Genomic DNA, 20,008 nt, shown 5'->3' with positions numbered 1-20,008 from the left:
TGCAAGGAATTAATCAAAGTTCCCTAAACATATCAATTACAGGTATGGCATGTAATAGGTGGTCTGTAAAATGGAGTACACGTACATTGTGGTATGTTTTATTCCTTCGTGACCGCCTCTACCCATTGAATCAAAATGTGCACAAAATGATATACAATACTTGGTAAGACGGATACGGTCGTTGTTGTGATGGTTGTTAGGCTGTGTTGCTGGTTGTTGACACGTAATTGGGGTGTCTAGTTGTTTCACCAGCTCTAGAGTACAGCGTATGGCTGTGTTTTGTTATTGTTTCGTAGCGGGAGCCCTGCTCTCCGTGGAGCCAACGCCCTAAATGCTGGTTCCTCACTCTACATACTAAACTAGTCTATTAACAATGTTTCATAATGTAAATATACGATGACATCCATGACGTCACGGAGTCTCCCATTTTCCATCCTTAAGGGATTACAGACAAAGAGAGACTGTGTTATATGTGTATGTGTGTTTGTGTGTGTCGGTTTCCCGACAAGCTGAGCCGCAACCCAGTATGGTGCAAAGCATCAAGATGGCGAAGAGTAGAAAGAGAAGTGGAAGAGTATACAGGGCAACCATAATCGAGTTTAGACAGGACGAGAGAGGAGTGCAAATAGAGGAGCATGCGCCTATCCACTTCCCATGAAATATGGGACAAAACCTTAAGTAGGTTAAGGGCCTTAGAGCATTCAACTCAGAGGTAAGAGATATGGGGTGACCAAGACAAACGAGTGTCAATGATTAACCCCAAAAGCTTAGCGGAATCCCTGTACACAAGGGGATGAGCATAAAGCAACAAAGAGGGACGAAGAACGACATGCTTCTGAGTAAAAGTCATAACACAAGTCTTAGACGCAGATAACTTGAAGCCATGATCGGTGGCCCAAGACGACACGGCATCAATCGCAAGTTGAAGCCGCCGTTGAAGGAGAGGCGAAACATCACCCTGACAACAAAGGGCAAGATCGTCAACATACAGAGTGGAGAAGATGCCAGATGGAAGAAAGGAAAGAAGACTGTTGAGGGTAACTAGAAAAAGAGTAGTGCTCAGAACACTACCCTGGGGTACACCCTCATACTGCCTAAAAGAGGCAGAGAGAGTGGAACCAAGCTGCACACGAAAGGAACGACGAGAGAGGAAACTCTGGAGGAAGAGAGGGAGATTCCCACATAGGCCAAAAGAATGAAGTTGAGACAGAATATGATACCGCCAGGTAATGTCTAAGTCTTTTCCAGGTCAAAAAGGACGGCAACAACGGAGGTCTTTGCAGGAAGAGCAGTACGAATATAGACCTCCAAGTTTACCAGGATATCTGTTGTGCTGCAGCACTTGCGAAAACCAAATTGAGAAGGGGAGAGGTGGTGATAGTGTTTTAAGAACCACATCAAACGAACGTTAACCATACGTTCAAAGAGCTTGGAGACACAACTCGTGAGGGCAATAAGGCGGAAGTCCTTGGGGGATGACCTGAGAGACCCTGGTTTCCGAACAGGGAGGACAACAGCATCGAGCCAGTCCTCAGAGACTGACGACGACTCACAGACCTGATTGTACAGACTCAGTAAATACTGAGACATGCACGGAGGGAGATGGCGAAGCATTTCATAATGAATAATGAATGCCATCGGAGCCCGCCACCGTAGAACCGCAGAGAGCTAGGGCAGACTGAAGCTCAGAGAGAGAGAGAGAGAGAAGGGATCATTATAAGGAAGGCAAAGATGAGTACAGAAATCTAAAGGACGAGATTCAAGAATAGGCTTACGAAAAAGGAAGGATTGGGGAAGATGAGAACCAGAACTAACAGATGAAAAGTGGGAACCCAGTTCGGTCGCGACCTGCAACGGGTCCACCACAAGAGCACCACGGAGGCGAAGGACCAGCGAGACATCGGGAATGAACTTACCCGCTATCTTGCGGATACGCTTCCAGACCAGTGGTAGAGGAGTTTCAGACGTAACGGTGGAGACATAAGACATCCAGCATGCACATTTAGCTGTACGGGTGGTCCTACGGGCCACCGCACTTCCCTTTCAAAACAAAACAAAAGACTCAACCGTTTGCCGGCGGCAATGTCTCTTCCAGGCTGCACGCTTACAGCGGACAGCCTGAGCTCAGTCCACATTCGACCAGGGAACACACTTTTGTGTTTCCCGAGAGGAAGAGCGAGGAATAGAGCGGAGGGCAGTGTCAAAGACAATGTCATGAAAAAGAAGGAGGGCGCGAGGGAGAGGCAGAATGGAGAGGTCGGAAATAGTAGCACGGAGAGTAAAGAGGCACCAGTCAGCCTCGGCAAACCGCCACCTAGGGAAGGAGAGAGGAGGGTGAAAAGAGAAAAAGGTAACAAGGATAGGAAAATGGTCACTGCCATGGAGGTCATCAAGGACCTGTCACCCGAAATCTAAGGAAAGGGATGACGAGCACAGAGAAAGATCGAGACAGGAAATGGAGCGAGTCCGAGAGTCCAAATGAGTGGGCTCACGAGAATTCAAAAGGGACAGAGAAGAAGAGAGGATGAAAGGTTCAAGGAGGCGACCCCAGGTGTTTGTCAGCACATCACCCCAAAGGGCATGACGACAATTCAATTCTTCCAGCAGGAGCACAGGCTCTGGCAAGGAGTCCAGGAGGTGTTTAAAATTGGGAAGAGAAAGTGGGACAGCAGGGGGAAGATAAATGGAACAAACCGTGTACCATTAAGCACAAAGACACAGTCAGCAGAACAGTGGAGAGGCGAGGAAAAAAGTAAGGGGACGAAGGGAACATCTGAGCAAATCAAGAGAGCAGAAGAGTTATGGGCCCCAGCAACAGCTGGGGGGGGGGGGACCACGGAAGCGACCAGGACGAGCACCAAGCATCGGCTCCTGGAGACAGACACAAAGGGGCAAAAACTGTGAAATTAGAAGTGGGAGGTCAAGGAAATTGGCGTAATATCCACGGATGTCCCATTGAAGAATATACATTGACAAAAAGAGAAAGGATAGCAACAGAGAGCAAAAAAGAAACAAAGGTGAAAAGGAACACAGCACGTTAAAGAAGCACAGGATCAGGGTCAGTGAAGTCAGGGTTAGGGGGCATGGGTAAACTGAGCATAGAAGGAGGGAAAGGAGTGGGAGGGCAGACCAGAGGTGGACGAGCAGGGTCTGGAGGAGAAGAGGAAGAGGAGGAGGAGGAGGGGCAGAAAGAGGGGGAGTGCACCTCAGCAAGGGCAGAAACTGAGACGGAACCGGGGGCTAAAGAAACCTCCACAGTTGGAACAGGGGGCTCCACCACCAAAGCGGGAGGGGAAGGAACGATAAAATCAGATATAGGGGCGAAGAAGAAAGCAAAGCCTTCATACTTACCAGGGAGGAGGAAAGAGAGGAGCCAGGTTTCTGCTTCTGACTCAAAGAGACTGGCGTCCCAGCAGCAATGAACTGGCAACAGACTCTAGCGTCTCAATAGGAGGAGAAGAAGAGCGAGAGCGAACAACACGACCACCAGGAGAGCGAGAGTGAACAACATGACCACCAGGAGAGCGATGGACATCGGCCGGCACAGTCAGGCGGCGTGGAGAGCCAAGAGACAGAGGAGAATGAAGGGAAGGAGGACCAGAGGGAGAGGAGAAAGAACACACAGGAGACATGACAGACTGGGTAGAAAGAAGGGAAACCCTAAACAGAGAAGCAGGAGGGGGACCCTACGGGACAGAACGGAAGGAAACGGGGGAGGTGGTGGTGGTGGACATGTCCGGGTCTAAGGCTTGGAAACGGTTGTGAGACTGAGGAAGGTGGGAAGGACGAGGAGAGGAAGAGCGCACCACGCGAGCATAGGAGATGCCAGCGAAAGAGGGGAGATGATGAACTTGGCGCCGAGCCTCAGGAAAAGACAAACGGTCCCGGTGCTTCAAGTTTAGGACGGCCGCCTCAAGTTTGTAACATATACATGTGTGGGAGAAGGTAGGGTGGGCCTCACCGTAATTGAGGCAGCGGGGGGCCTGGGGAGAAGTGCACACCAACTTAGAGTGACCCTCGCCTCCACACATGGGACAGAGGGAGACAAGACTAGAGCATTTGAAGGCACCATGCCCAAACCTCCAACACTTATTGCAGAGCCGAGGAGATGGAATATACTCCTGGACGGAGCTTCTGGCACCAGCAAGAATGACAGAGGGTGGAAGGGTCCTACCATCAAAGGTAATCTTCACAACCCGAAGGGGCAGACGGCGATGACCACGAGGGGGACGAGTACACGTATCCACCTGGAGGACAGAATAACCCTGGGCCTCGAGGTTATGCTTGATATCCTCGTGGCAGTCTTTTAGATTCCTAACACCAGTTACAATATGGTGCAGGAGGAGAATAGTGCCAACACTGGCATTTAACTGAGCTTTCTTGGAGACCCGAACAGAGGTCTCACCAATGCAGGATAAGGCGGCCAAGCGGGTGGCTGCATCCTGAGAAGGAGCAGCAACGAAACGGGTACCAAGACGGGTGGGGTTGAAGGCAACAGAGACATCTACTGAATCTACAAAATGCCTATGAAGGGAAAAATCGTCAGGAGGAGTCGAATCTAAAGGATGGAGGTCAAAGTACTTAGTCCACGTAGCAGGACCAAAGAAAGCACGGTATGGGAAGGAAGCATACGAGAGCGGCCGTGGCGGGGACAGCGATGAGAACCTTTAGAGAGAGACGGATCATAAGGTGCAGTAGTCACAATAAGAGATGGAGCAGTGCAAGGGAACGAGGCGGTCACCACAGCAGGCTTGGGGCTCGACACAACCACAGAGGAGGGAGGGGAGCAGGGAGGAAGAGTCCGGTCTGGGTCTAAACCCGGCCCTGTAGCCGGGGCTACAGATCCCGGTCTTCCAGGACGGTCCGACTCACGGGCCTGGTCGCACACACCATGAGCCTGGGTAAGAGAAGTCGTGTCGTCATCCATGCAGCAAACAATTTCAAAAGTTTGGGACCTGGAACCAAGGGATACCACCTACCAGGGCAGCCAGGGAGGCCGAGCGCTGGCCAGTGTAGGAAGGATGCATCGTCCCCAACGGTGCTCCCCCTTTTCAACAGGGGAGTCCTACTACATCGTTCATTCTCCCACACTGGTGCTAAGACCCCAGTCCCCCTATCGCCCCAGCCTGGACACCCAACCATCCACTCAGGGCGGCCCCTCACAGGCGACCCCCTCCAGCGGGTGGTCCGATGGCTCACAAAGCCCCTACGTGGGTCCCTTCTGCACGTACACCACACAAAGACGGGGCAAGAGAGGGGGCAAAGGCAACCCACACCGGTCCCTGGGAGGTGTACGTGAGCCCCTCACCACGGCAAGGAGGCACCACGGAGGGGTGATGCAGTGAAAAAACAATACTGTACTAACAAAACCCCTAGAACAAAAAATCAACCGACCTTTTGACTTTAAGGAAAAGAAGGTAGTTATTCTAATGTATAAATCTCTGGTGTATAGTAATACAGTAGTCTCATAGTAATCATTTAGATAAGTGTATCCAAGCTCGGAGAACCCCCCTCCCCCTTCCCTGCCCTCTTTACAAAAACATACCCACTTCCAAAAAAATTCAACACTGGCCAACAAAAATATTTCGAAAACTAAGTCGACTCTAAAACCAGGAACAACTGAGGGCCACGACAAACACTGCAACTCTCTTCTACCCCCAAGTCATCTATTAACACTTTCGCTCGGGGATGACGCAGCATTGCGTCATCCGTTTACTGGCGGTAATGCCGGGGATGACGCAGCATTGCGTCATCCACTTTAAAAATTCGCCAAAAATCAGGTTTTTATCTGATTTTTTGGGGACTGGTTTTAAAATGTGCGCCGATGTCTTCCCATTTTCTTTGTTGAGCCTCGTGGCCCTCAGGCGGCTTGGCACACCCCGTGGGCCCATTGTCTTTGCTCCACTGTTGTGACCAATGTCGCCTCCCCTCGCATCTCAAACGTGTGAACATTTCGGCTATTTCCCGTGGCTATATTTCTTACTGCGGCTTTAGAAACTATCTACGCTTACTCCACGATGGATAGTAATCATGAACAAGGCCCTTCCAGGAAGAAAATTGCGAAAGAAAGGCTTGAAAAGGGTGGGAATTTGGAGTGTAGCAAGAAGGCCTCTGAGCACTCACTCACGGCTAACGCGTGGCCCGTCTTCAACTCGTCGGCGGTTGGAGCGTGACCAGGTTTTTTTTTTTATATGCTAATGTTCCTCTAGAGAATTTTATTACGAACCCATTGAGACCAAAATGAAAGACCTAGGACAAAAATTGAGGTGACCAGAGTGAAAATAGTGAAAACATTTTATCCCGTTTGCGCGCTCCCGGGTAACTCGTTCGCACTTTCTCTGTTTGCTGCGGGTAATTAGCCGGGCTTTTGGAGTTTATATGCATTTAGTGCTGTAGAGAATTGTATTGCGAACACAATGATACCAAATTTTATCTCGTAGAGGGAGAATTGAGGTGACAAAGTTGAAGAGAGTATACACTTTTCGGAATTAACGCGCGCTTCCATGACACGCTGGGGCCCATATCGCCCTGTCGAGGGGTGGCGCGCGGGGTGAGCGAAAGTGTTAATGATCCAAGATAATTTGAGATACTTCCTACAGACGAGTCCAGTGACAGGGTGATCCAGTGAGTAAATTGAAGCACGATACAGGTGTCAAAGGACTTCAGTCAGCCCAGTGGATAACTAACAACATTATAATCCGCAGTTTTGTATACCTCACCGTGGCCTTTTAAATAAATAAATTACAGGGTTGTGGCAATGTTTACAGCATAAGGTAAGGTATAGAGGAATCCTGGATTGCCTGGTAATGTCTAGTGTTTGTATGTGCTCTAGGCAACCAAACCGAATAACAACATTTCTGGTGTTAAGACTATTTAATCCGACTTACTCATTCGGTATAACCTTTTAAACCCAAATAGTAATTGACTTTAAAGGTAAATTTATTTGGAGATTCTGCTTAACAGATTCCAAATTACCGAGCTATGAAAGTACTACGAGGCAAGTTTAACTGGTTCAGTGTTTGCCTATCCACACCCCCATGAGGTATGTGACAACACTGAATAAAGAAAGGGTCTTTGAGCATTCAGAGTGCACAAATTTAACATGACATGACCAATATAGCCAGATGTTAAAGATAGTTCTAAGCAGTTCTGCATAATCCATATAGTATCAAGTAATATAATTGCGCAATGGTGCCTAGTGGATAATGTTTCCTATTAAAATGCATTGCACAACTGTTTGTATTAGAGATTTTAAAGCTGTGAGTGGTACACTTCTCTCTACACTTCTAAAATACTTAACCACGCCTCTCTCACAAACACACACACACACACACTCGGAAGGCATGCTTTAACACAGAAATTCCTCATACACCGAATACATCCCCCCCAAAAAACTTACACTGTAGAAGGTCCCTGTACCTAGTCCAGGTGGAGGGGACCCTCTATGGTGTAAACCTCCCTACTATTCCCTCCTGCCCCTCCCTCCTGCCCTTCCTTCTACCCCCTCACTTCTGCCCTCCCTCCTACTCCCTCACTCCTACCCCCTTTCATAATAAAATCCCTTGCGATGGAAACAGTTGAATAAGCCTGTTCACACACACACTGGCCTGTTTAGCGAGGACAGTAGGAATGAGGAAGCGAAGTGATGACGGAAGGAGGTATAATGAAGCGAGGTGCTGAAGGATAAGGAAGAAGTAACATTATTAGCCAAGATGGAAGTGGAAATCAACGCCACCGATGACAATGACAGCGAGGCAGGAAGTTCAAACCCAAGCTGAGCTCCAAGAAACAACACCCGATTCCCACAAATACAAGAATTAAAAAACAAAGAGAGTAGAATACCAACCCACTGAGGCAGAGGAGGGGGGAAATCATAAGAGAGGAATAAAGGTATATTACAGGCAAAGTGGCAAGACTTTCAACCTCTGAATAAGGCAGTATTTTTTTTTTGAGATATATACAAGAGTTGTTACATTCTTGTACAGCTACTAGTACGTGTAGCGTTTCGGGCAGGTCCCTGGAATACGATCCCCTGCCGCGAAGAATCGTTTTTTCATCCAAGTACACATTTTACTGTTGCGTTAAACAGAGGCTACAGTTAAGGAATTGCGCCCAGTAAATCCTCCCCGGCCAGGATACGAACCCATGACATAGCGCTCGCGGAACGCCAAGCGAGTGTTTTACCACTACACCACGGAGACTGGTATAACCAATCAGTGTCCGATTAAAAAATCCAGCACAGCCTCCATTTCCCTTGCTGTCATCTTAGGCTTCTTTACTGTGCACTTTTACTTCACTTTATGCTTTTATGCTATATTTTGCTGTAGGCTGTTTGGAAATCCAAATAGACTACTACTATGGGAGGACTTTTTTATTTAACATTTTTGTTTTATGTAACTAAAATCTTATTTCTTCTAGCAGAGCAGGAAGCAGCAAACAAAACTACTGTCCTTCAGTAGTTTAGCATTCAGCATAGTTTTCTAATCAGTATTCACCATCAGCTTATGCTGACATCCTATTAGAACCGCATGCAAGCACTGCTAGCATACCATACCTGCACCATCCATCTTGCTATCACCAACATTAATATAGACTTTCATTTTGAAACTGCCTATAGTGACGTACAAATTACCAAGCCGCACACACACATGCAAGGCGGCACTAGCAACACAGACTAACAAAAAAGTTGCAACTTTCTTTGATGCGAACTACATTTGTCAAGCACTCGAAAGCCTAGCTTGCAAAATACTAGGAATAACCTAACATCAATTACAGGCATTACACACATAAATCACAATAGCATGATGCTATTGATCATAATCAATGTCGTGATTGCGTGATTGATCATTATGATACAGCCAATACAGCTGAAGATACATGTATCAACATAGAGCTCATCCTAAGACTCCTAATACTTCAACTGAAAACTATATGAACAGAATACAAATAAATTCAATAGGTAGCATCATTTTATAAGAGTCAGTGCCGATTATGCATTAGTATGCAATCTTCTTACGTAAGATCTTAACTGTAATAATAATCCTTTTATTTATTTTGTCCTAATTGCATATGCAGAGATGTATACTCCTTCTCAGTCTACATATACTGAGTTTACCTTAGTTCTGGACACTGTTCGGGATCAGAGTATTGATAATTGTTTACAATGAGGCTTCCACAATGACCTGTTGACCACGAGGCTACCACAATGACCTGTTGTGGTAGCCCTAAGGAAACCCTCTCAGGGTCAATAAGCCTTAACCCCAACTTAGAGTTCCTTAGTTTCATCAAATCTTAAATATTTGTAAACACAAAATTTCCCATCAATTGGTAATTTGCCTTTGATTCTCGATTTAATAAACATTTCCATTGGGATTTTTATTTAGCATACTGGTTTTAATAATGATTTTTTCTAACAGCAGCAAATAATGTTTTATTCCTTCAGTTTTGAAATGGGCTGAATATACCTGCTCGCAATCAGTGCTTCTGGTAGTTGTCAATAGGAGCCAACAGTGACCAATAGCAGCAAAGAACAATTAACAATAACAAGCACCGGCCAATAGCAGCCAATAGTAACGGCTTTGTTGGCTATTGGCTGTGTTGACTATTCGTTACTTTGTCAGTGCTGTTGACAGCTATATCTGTTGACTGTTAAGTGTTGCTGGCTGGTGAATATCTGTTGGCATCATTAAATACTGTTTCTGTTCTCTGTTGGCACTGTTGATTTTTGGCCACTATATTCCTTGTTGTCTAAGGCTGACTGAATTTCTTTCCCTACCACCCTCCTCTTCCAGGAATTTTTAGGGATATTGACTATAGACTATATTACTAGACTATAGTCATATAGACTAGACTATATAGACTATAGATTATAGAACTAAAATGCTAAACTGCACAGTAACGCTGAAATTACTCCATCTGGAATTTGTTACTCACTATATAATGTTAATGTACTAATGTCAGTATATTTTAGAAGGCCAGTACTTACTACTTTAATCATACGCCTGCCAGATCTGACCAAATTACTAAGACATGCAACTTTTCTGAAGAGAAAATCTATTGTATGAGAGGCAAGGCAGCTTCCAGTTTGTTATGAAATAAGATTTATCAAAGTTTATATTACAATGACATAATAGAACCCTGAAATGTAAATAGGCCAATGTTATTGCTAGTCTCATTTATTGAACACAGCCAGGTGTTTGTTACATGTCCCTGTCTCAAAGGGTCTCCATAGTTTGTGTAGTGTTGGCATTACAGTTTCTCGTTTATGATGAGGACGCCTCTAGCACTACTAACCAGTCAAGCACTGCAAAAATTTGCTTCATCGAAAATGTGCTTGTGCATGTGCATGCCTAGTAAGGTGAGTACATGCACACGCTCCTCGCACATGCACACCCATGAAAATGTGTAATTACCTAAGTGTAATTACCTAAGTGTAGTTACAGGATGAGAGCTACGCTCGTGGTGTCCCGTCTTCCCAGCACTCTTTGTCATATAATGCTTTGAAATTACTGACGGTTTTGGCCTCCACCACCTTCTCACTTAACTTGTTCCAACCGTCTACCACTCTGTTTACAAAAGTGAATTTTCGTATATTTCTCCGGCAGCTTTGTTTCGTTAGTTTAAATCTATGACCTCTAGTTCTTGAAGTTCCGAGTCTCAGGAATTCTTCCCTATCAATTTTATCTATTCCTGTTACTATTTTGAACGTAGTGATCATATCGCCTCTTTTTCTTCTATCTTCTAGTTTTTGCATATTTAATGCCTCTAATCTCTCCTCGTAGCTCTTGTCTTTCAGTTCTGGGAGCCACTTAGTGGCATGTCGTTGCACCTTTTCCAGTTTGTTGATGTGCTTCTTAAGATATGGGCACCATACAACCGCTGCATATTCCAGCTTTGGTCTAATAAAAATCGTGAACAATTTCTTTAGTATTTCTCCATCCATGTATTTAAAAGCAATTCTAAGGTTAGAAAGTGTAGCATAGGCTCCTCGCACAATGTTCTTAATGTGGTCCTCAGGTGACATTTTTCTATCTAAAACCACCCCTAGATCCTTTTCTTTATCAGAATTCTTTAAAGATTTCTCACATAATTTATAGGTTGTGTGGGGTCTATGTTCTCCAATTCCACATTCCATAACATGGCATTTATTCACATTAAATTCCATTTGCCAAGTGTTGCTCCATATACTTATTTTGTCCAGGTCTTCTTGAAGGGCATGACAATCATCTAAGTTTCTTATCTTCCCTATTATCTTAGCATCATCAGCAAACATGTTCATGTAATTGTGTATTCCCACTGGTAGATCGTTTATGTAGACAATGAACATTACCGGTGCAAGAACTGAACCCTGAGGTACTCCACTCGTGACATTCCTCCAATCCGATACCTTGCCTCTGATTATGGCCCTCATTTTTCTGTCAGTTAGGAAATTTTTCATCCATGTTAGTAGCTTACCTGTCACTCCTCCAATATGTTCCAGTTTCCAGAACAACCTCTTATGGGGAACTCTGTCGAAAGCCTTTTTTAGGTCCAGATAGATGCAGTCAACCCACCCATCTCTTTCCTGCAAAATCTCTGTGGCTCGATCATAAAAACTGAGCAAGTTCGTTACACAGGATCTTCCAGATCGAAAACCATACTGTCTGTCTGATATTATAGCGTTTTCCTCCAAGTGTTCTACCCATTTAGTTTTAATTATTTTTTCCAATATTTTGACTATTACACTTGTCAATGATACAGGTCTATAATTAAGGGGGTCTTCCCTGTTTCCACTTTTGTAGATTGGAACTATGTTAGCCTTTTTCCCCACATCAGCTACAGCTCCTGTAAACAGGGATGCCTGAAAAATCAGTTGAAGTGGAAGGCTGAGCTCAGGTGCACATTCTCTCAGAACCCATGGTGAAACTCCATCTGGACCAACTGCTTTGTTCTTACTTAGCTCCTTGAGCATTTTTTCCACTTCGTCTCTAGACACCTCTATGTGCTCTATGTTGTTCTCTGGAATTCTTATTGTATCTGGTTCCCTAAAGATTTCATTTTGTACAAACACACTTTGGAACTTTTCGTTTAGGGTTTCACACATTTCCTTTTCATCTTCCGTGAATCTATTTCCCATTTTCAACCTCTGAATATTATCCTTTACCTGCAATTTGTTGTTTATGAATTTATAGAATAGACTTGGTTCTGTTTTACATTTGTCTGCAATCCCTTTTTCAAAATTTCTTTCTGCCTCTCTCCTCACTGCCGTGTAGTTGTTTCTCGCATCTTTGTATCGCTGGTATGTTTGGGGGTTTGGCCTCTTCCTGTATTGATTCCATTTTTGTGTCTTTTGGTCTCTAGCCCTCTCGCAATTTCTATTGAACCAATCCTGTTTCCTAGTTCTGCATCTCTGTTTTGGTATAAATTTTTTTGTGCCTTTATCATATATTTCACAAAACTTGACATACATCTCATTCACTTCCTTGCCTAGCATCAAGTCTGTCCAATTATACTCACTAAAAAAATTTCTAAGGTCACCATAATGTCCTCTCCTGAAGTCTGGTTTTTCAACTGCTTCAACCTCCTTATTTTCTTCCAGCTTATAACGCATTGCATACTTTATTCCCAAAAAGACATGGTCACTTTTACCCAAGGGAGGAAGGTACTGAATGTCAAATATCTCTTCCTCCTTCCTGGTAAATATCAAATCTAGCATGGAGGGAACGTCCCCTTCCCTCATCCTCGTAGCTTATTTAACATGTTGATACAAGAATGTTTCCAGGATGAGGTCTACAAATTTACAGGTCCAAAAATCTTCTGTTTTAGCTTCATATGCTTCCCAGTCTATGGATTTCAAGTTGAAGTCACCGACTATCAACAGTTGTGATCTATCATTATCCGCTCTCGCTATAATCTCTCTCATTATTGTTATAAGACCTTCACTAGCTCCTCCTTTGACCATGTGCTGCTTGGCGGTGGACTATATGCATTTATTATCATTAGTTTATCATCCTCATGGCAGATCTCTAATGCTATTATGTCAACTTCTTGTGGATTGGCAGTCATTATTTCGTTCACCTTTAGGTGTTCTTTTACCAGCACAGCAACGCCACCGCCTTTCCTAATTTTTCTGTCCCGTCTCTAAATTGAGTAGCCCCTTGGGAATATTACCTCATTTAAAATTACATCTTCAAGTTTTGTCTCCATGAGTGCAACAATATCTGGTGTCTGCAGCTGTATTACATCACTTAACTCCAGTATCTTCGATCTCACTCCATCTATGTTGGTGTATGCAATCTTCAGGAACTTGTTCCCCCTCTCCTTATTCTTCACTCCCCCTCTCTCTATTGATTTTGTTGGTTTGCCTTTATGTACCACTTTACTGGTTTGCCTACACCTATCACTTTGTAGAAAAAAGAATTTATTTCTTCTTCATTCCTGCTCTCATTTAAATGTTTTGCCTCGGCGAGGTTCAGTTTCAGCTTCTCTTTATCTTCTTTTGAAAGATCTCGTCTTAACGACCACCCTTTCCCATCCTCATCACTTTGCAATTTTCTAGCATTCCTTAGTACTTCTTCCATCTGTTTGGCACCGTTTAAGGTGATCCTCAAAGGCCGATCTTTCCCTTTTACGTACCTGCCTATTCTCCTGTAGTCGCACACATTCTCTATGGTTGTAAGACCTTCTACGAGGCCAACAATTTTATCTACTACTTTAGCTTCTTCTACAGCTCTTTCTGACCTAGATGTTATCACCTTTTCTTTGCAGTCAAAAATGATCAGGGACTTACTCCGATCAACTGTGTTTTGCACCAACTTCGGGTTAGATGCCAATTCTTTCCTCACTTCTAGCCTAATGTTTGTTTTATCTTGGTTGCTGCAGTGTTTGACTTCCTTTACTGCTTCTTCTATTTTTTCCTTCTCCTTGGCCACTTGTGCATAAGTGAGTTGCATATCTTTCTTGCACTGTTCTATTCCCTGTGTAACTTCCTCCATCTGTGCTGACAAAAGCTGTTTCTCCTGTTGAATTTCCTTGCCTAACCTATTGTAGTCATTTATGTTTAAATTTACTTTAACTTCTTCCAAAGCTATTTTTAAGAGTTTATTTTCTTCTTCCATGGCTTTGCAATTTGTTTCCAATTGATTCTTATCCTTGCGCAAGTCTTTCACTAAACCCTCAAGACATAAAACTTTGCTATTCAAATGGTCATTACTTTCTTTCAATTTACTAATTATTTCTACATGAGAGTTCACTATAGTATCTAAATTTACCAACTTGTTATGTAGACTACTAATATCAATGCTTTCTTCATTGAATCCCTCAAAATCAAGCTCTGTTTTGTTTTTCCCCTTGCCAGTGGCCATCTTGAATGATGTTCTCTGCACTGTAAACACTAGGGCAACTTTTTCTCATCCGATTTTTCACTTCCCTTAGCACTTTCCTGTTATCTCACCTATTTTTCAAGAGCACTATACCTTTATGTTCTCTGGGACACCACTCACTACCATCAACCTGTACTACAATACTTAGGATTGTTGAAATATGCTGGAGCTCCTCTGCTGCAAGTGTTGACCCTAGGGGTGTCACCTTTTGAATTTTTTGTGTGTGTGTGTGTGTGTGGACACAATATGTCACAATGTTGCCAATCTTCTTGTTGAGATAGGAGAAGGAAGAAGAGAATCACCTTAATATCCCTCACCAGTCTCCTCTAAGAGCTTGACAAGAGTTCTGTATTGTAGATAGTTAACATTCCACACCGCCCTCTTGCTCAGCGGTGTCTTGTTCCACCGGGAGTGTAGGTGTTCTGTACAGTTCATGCAAATCTTCGCTGGGAGCCTGCCAGCGAATAAAGCCTGAATTGAACATACGGATATTTCCACTGGTTATAAAACCCTTGAACCTAGTACTCACAAACCTCTACATCCCCCAGCTTTTCATATGTATATTCTTCCCTTTCTATACCTTCAGATACACAGGTATGTATACTGATGCAGATCAAGTGTAGAGGGTCCTGTCATCTGTATCTCTCAATACCCTCTGTATGATACTTTGCCTCTTCGTGCCCTTGCTAAGTAAGCCCTGTTTCATAGTGTATAGTTTACAATGCAGCCAAGTTATATATATTTCTCTCCCTTTCCCTTTCCTCATCTTGTCCCTTTAAGAATTAATACGTTTCCCCAAAACTAAATCTTTATTTTTCTTGCAGACAGTGTCACAATGTGACAGATAACTAGACACCCACATAGGTGTAGTGTGGGTGTCTCCTGTTATTTTTCATTTTCTACTCCTTTTTCTTTTTGTTGAATTATAGTGACGTTTCATTAATTGGTCAACATTTCCATCCTTCCATGTCTCAATACCCGTTGTTTCTTCCATGGCAACTTTACTTGTAAAAATTGTCTAAGTATAAGTTTAACTACAGGTATAAGTAATTACTCAAATAAAAAGCTGGCAAAATGTTGTTGTTGAGACTGTGGTCGGAGTTACTCAATGTATTGTATACGTCTGACGCGTCGGGTGTCAATCTGTATTGTCCCAGTCTTACCTGGGACGCGGTCGGGTCAAGATACCTGCTCCGCACCTTCCCCCTCCCCTCCCCCCATGCTGGGTACTGAGATGGAGACTCAGTCACCAGAAGAACTGGCTACTTCCCACGGAGATATTAACATGGACTCTGAAAGCAGCCAGTCAGACGAGGAGGGCGTGTATCAAGAAGTTCCGACAAGGAATAAGAAGAAACGCAGAAGACAGGATGCTAGGCGTAGTGTGGACAGTAATGGTACACTTAACGGAAACGACAAGAGAATGAAGAACGACGCCGAGACTGATGCAGACAAACGGACGGAACGATGTCAGGAAGGTGAGGGTCAGCGGAGATGGAGGCTTCTCTTCCCTGCCTCATGCACGCTGGCCTATCATCAGAAGCTGCTGTGGACAGTCAGACTTGGAAGAGAACACCGCAAGTTCGCGCCCCTGCTGAAGGAAGGTGTAAACAGACCTTACTTAACGGTAGGTTCTATGGAGGCAGTGAAGTTTCTTAGCCAGCAAGGATATGATGGAATTGTTATGGAAATACCGGAGGGGAACGAAAAGCTAACGAAGGTAATTATTTACAAATACCCTCAGATTCTAGACCCCGAGTTCATCCTCGACGACCAACGATTTGTGTGGGCCAAGCGTCACCTTATTAAAGGTGAAGCTAGGAGTCAGGTGGTGGCTCTAGTGAGAGGTGAAGTTCCCGAGAAAGTGTTCATCACCGGGGCGGGCTACAGGCATGTAGCAAAGTATGTGGAAGAGCCCATAATATGTCTGAAGTGCTGCAGATGGGGGCATAAATCCTGGAGCTGTCAAAATGATCCACGATGTCGTTTCTGCGGAAAGTCTCACCTCTCTAATGTGTGTAGAAGCAGACTTAATCTGGGTGAGAAAATAGTTCAGAGATGCTGCAATTGTGGAGGTGTTCACAATGCCAGCTCGGCTGTGTGTAGCAAGAGGCCGAGTATGGATGTTCCCCGGCCGGTGAATGTTACAGAGCAAGCAAGAGCTCTTACCCAGACACCGGGAGCACAGCAAAACAGTCTGCCCCAAACAGTGCCAGTGAACCGGACGAATGCGTGGGTAAAGGAGTCACCTTTACTTAGGCAGGCTCAAGCAACAAGCAGCCACGCCACCACTCAGGACTCCGGCAGGGACAGTGTAACGGTGAGTGAAGTGGCTACTGTGGCTCAGAAAGAGGGCCATAATGATATGGTCAAGGAAGTGTGGGCTGAACTTAGAAAAGTTGGTGAGTTCCTCCGAAATCTTGGGCAGAGAATCGAGTCCATCGAGGCGAAATTGAACGTTCAGGAGGTCAAGGAAAATCACAAAACGGTGAAGGATAATCAGGATATAGTGGTTGAGGACAATAATGAAATATTGAGTGATGAAATGAAGGAAAGTGAAGTGTGTGTGAATGATGATAGTCGTAGTGAAAGGAAGAACCCTATAATTACACACAAAATGAATGAATCATTTGGGCCAATAATGGACGTCACAGGGCTAAAAAAATCTCTTGAGAATCGCAATGTCGCTTTTACTGGTGAACTTGGGAGGAGGTGGGAGATGTTATACACGGTATGGCTATCATTTAGCGAACTTATTGGGGATGACTTAGACAGTGAATTGATTAATAATGGATCACCCTAGACTGAAAATGTTGTCATGGAATGTTAATGGTTTAAGAAACAGGGTTACAGATGTTCATTGTTATGTGATGGGAAATGATATTGATGTTGTAGCTCTCCAAGAGACAGGGGATAGGAATGAAGGATTATTGAAATTAAATGGCTATAAAGGGTTTAACCTCTTCGCCGCAAGTAACATCAGAGGCACGTCGATTTATGTTAAGAACTCCATACCAGCATAGTAGAACCGCCATCAAAAACGCAAGGTATAGAGAGTGTCTGTGTTAAATTATCATTAAGGGAAGGGGAATTTATTGTAGTTAATTTGTATGTATCCAGAAACTGCTTCAACGCTAACTATTTACCTGACTGCATTTATACTAATCCTTCACTGGTCATTGGGGACCTTAATGCTCGGCACACAAGCCTTGGGACAGTGGGTAGTATTAATACTAATGGGGTCAAGTGGTTACAGTTTCTACAAGATCATCCAGATACCTGTCTCTTGGGAAACAATGAACCAACTCACATCAGGGGAGGACGGCTTGACTATGCCTGCGTTTTAAACTCTCAGGGGATTATGGGGGAGGCTCGGGTTGTTCAGGATCTACTTAGTGACCACTTTGCCTTGAACGTTGAATTACCACTGGGGAAAAAACAAGTCCACTTTCAAAGGAAAAGGCTAAATATTAATAAAGATATGAAAAATTATTTTATTCAAAATATGGGAGATTGGTATCAACAATACACGCCGCTCTGCGTTGATAGCTTTTACGAGGACATGGTCGAGAACATAGAGAAATTAGTACAGAGGGAAAATAACGGGGGCAGGGGAAGCAAGACGCATGGACCTAAGAAATTTAAATATTCCAATGATCAGCAAGTCAAGGGGTGGGAGAGAATGCTACGGAGTGCACATAAAGAATGGTTAAAATATGGAATGAGGGATGAAGAGAAAAATACAATGTTGGAAGTGGCTAGGGAATGCAGTCAGGTGAGGAAGGAGGCGCGGGACAGATACTGGCAAGACTTTGCTCAGTCCATTGGTAATACTAAGTACCTGAAAGACATACGGAGAGCAGTAAACAAAGTCAGGGGTTGTAAGACCAAATTCATTGCTCATTCAGATCCAGGGAAAGTTGCTAATGAGTTAGTAGATAAATGGGCAAGTGCTGCTGGTATGGAGTCCTAACCTGCAGACACGAGAGTCACCATTGAGTCATGGGAAAATATTAGAAATGGAGTAACTTTATGTGCCTTAAATACAAGATCTATAACATGCACTGAGATAACTCACGATGAGCTACTGGATGCTATAAAAAGTGGCAGCTCTACTGCTCCAGGAAAAGATGGAGTAACGTATGACATACTTAATTATTTAGCCGGTATGAACCTAGTCCCTTACTTGATTTGTTTAATATGAGTTATAGAGAGGGAAAGTTACCAAGAAAATGAAAAGAGGCTGTCATCATTCCTATCCCTAAGTCAAACGGAGGCTACAGACCTGTCTCCTTAATATCCTGCTTTTGTAAAATGATGGAAAGGATTTTGTTAAATAGGCTACTCTACCTTGTAGGTGATAACATGTCCAGTAATCTCTTTGGTTTTATCAAAGGCAAAAGTACTGCGGATTGTCTCTTAAAGTGTTTGTCTAATGTGGATGACAATTGTAGAGTTTTTGTTGATCTACAAGGAGCATTTGATAAAGCCAATGGGGAAGTAATCTTATACGAATTAGCCAATCTGGGAATAACAGGGAGATTGCTACACTGGATAAGGGATTATCTACAAGGCAGAAAAGGTCAGGTGTATTACCAGGGATACATGTCTGAGGAACGGAGGTTTCAGTTAGGTACCCCACAAGGGGGAGTATTAAGTCCCACCTTATTCAATGTATTAATGAACAGATTAGCATCAGAGATGTATCCTCCAGGGGTCACGACGATCATATATGCTGATGACATTCTTATACAAGGCACTTCTGGGAACAAAATTCAAACTGCTCTTAACATACTTGGTACAACCTGTCACAAGTTAGGCTTAGTTATAAATGCAGATAAAACCAAATACGAGTATAGGAAACGAAGAAATATAACACTTACTCTAAATGGTGTGGAACTGAGCCGTGTTCAGAAGTACAAGTATCTGGGCATGTATGTTGGATACACATGCGAGAGTAAAAATGCTGAAATAAATCATATCAGCACCTTATGTAAAGCCCGTCTGCATCCTCTGAAAGCACTGGCTTTTTCTGGTAAAGGTGTTGGGGTACCTATCTTACGGATGTTATACATAAGCACTGTTCGGTCCCTGATAGACTACGCAGCACCCGTATTGTCTTACACAGGCCAAGGCAGAATTCAAAAAATAGAGCTGATACAGAACGAGGCTATGAGGATTATTCTTGGATGTCAAAGAAATGCAATGATTGAAATAATGAGAATGGAATTAAATTTACAGAGTGTGTGTGATAGAGTCCGTGACATTAACACTAGAGTATCTATTCGTTTCATGCGGAGAAAAGGAGGGGATAAGCTGTTTGAGAGCATTCAGACCTGCTTGAGTGACGTACACACTTCCAGGAAACTGAGGGAGACACGCTACACGAGGGGATTAGCTCATGACCTCAGGGAATACGACGTACTTGACTGCTGTAAACCCTCTTGACAGTGTAATATGTCTGCTCCCTGGAAAGTACAGAAAATAGACGTCGAAATTGTACCCCTCAAGGTGAAAAAGATTCATCATGAACCGGGACAATTACGGTGTTTGTATGGAAGCATGATATCTCGGTTACCAAGAGGCAACAGTTTACATGTATATTGCGACGGGTCGGTGGCGGAGGATGGCAGGGCAGGGTGTGGTGT

The 20,008-nt window shown here is 43.9% G+C and overlaps 1 long non-coding RNA gene across 1 annotated transcript in view; it reads right to left on the bottom strand.

Annotated features, from left to right (window-relative positions):
- The window catches only part of LOC138354694 (uncharacterized), a 42,407-nt gene that overhangs the window by 3,388 nt on the left and 19,011 nt on the right, over window positions 1-20,008 (bottom strand). The window lies entirely within an intron of this gene.

Source organism: Procambarus clarkii, chromosome 64 (genome assembly GCF_040958095.1).
Source record: "Procambarus clarkii isolate CNS0578487 chromosome 64, FALCON_Pclarkii_2.0, whole genome shotgun sequence".
Lineage (NCBI taxonomy): Eukaryota > Metazoa > Arthropoda > Malacostraca > Decapoda > Cambaridae > Procambarus > Procambarus clarkii.
The sequence above is the reverse complement of the archived record's forward strand: the minus strand, read 5'-3'. Positions and strand labels throughout refer to the sequence as shown.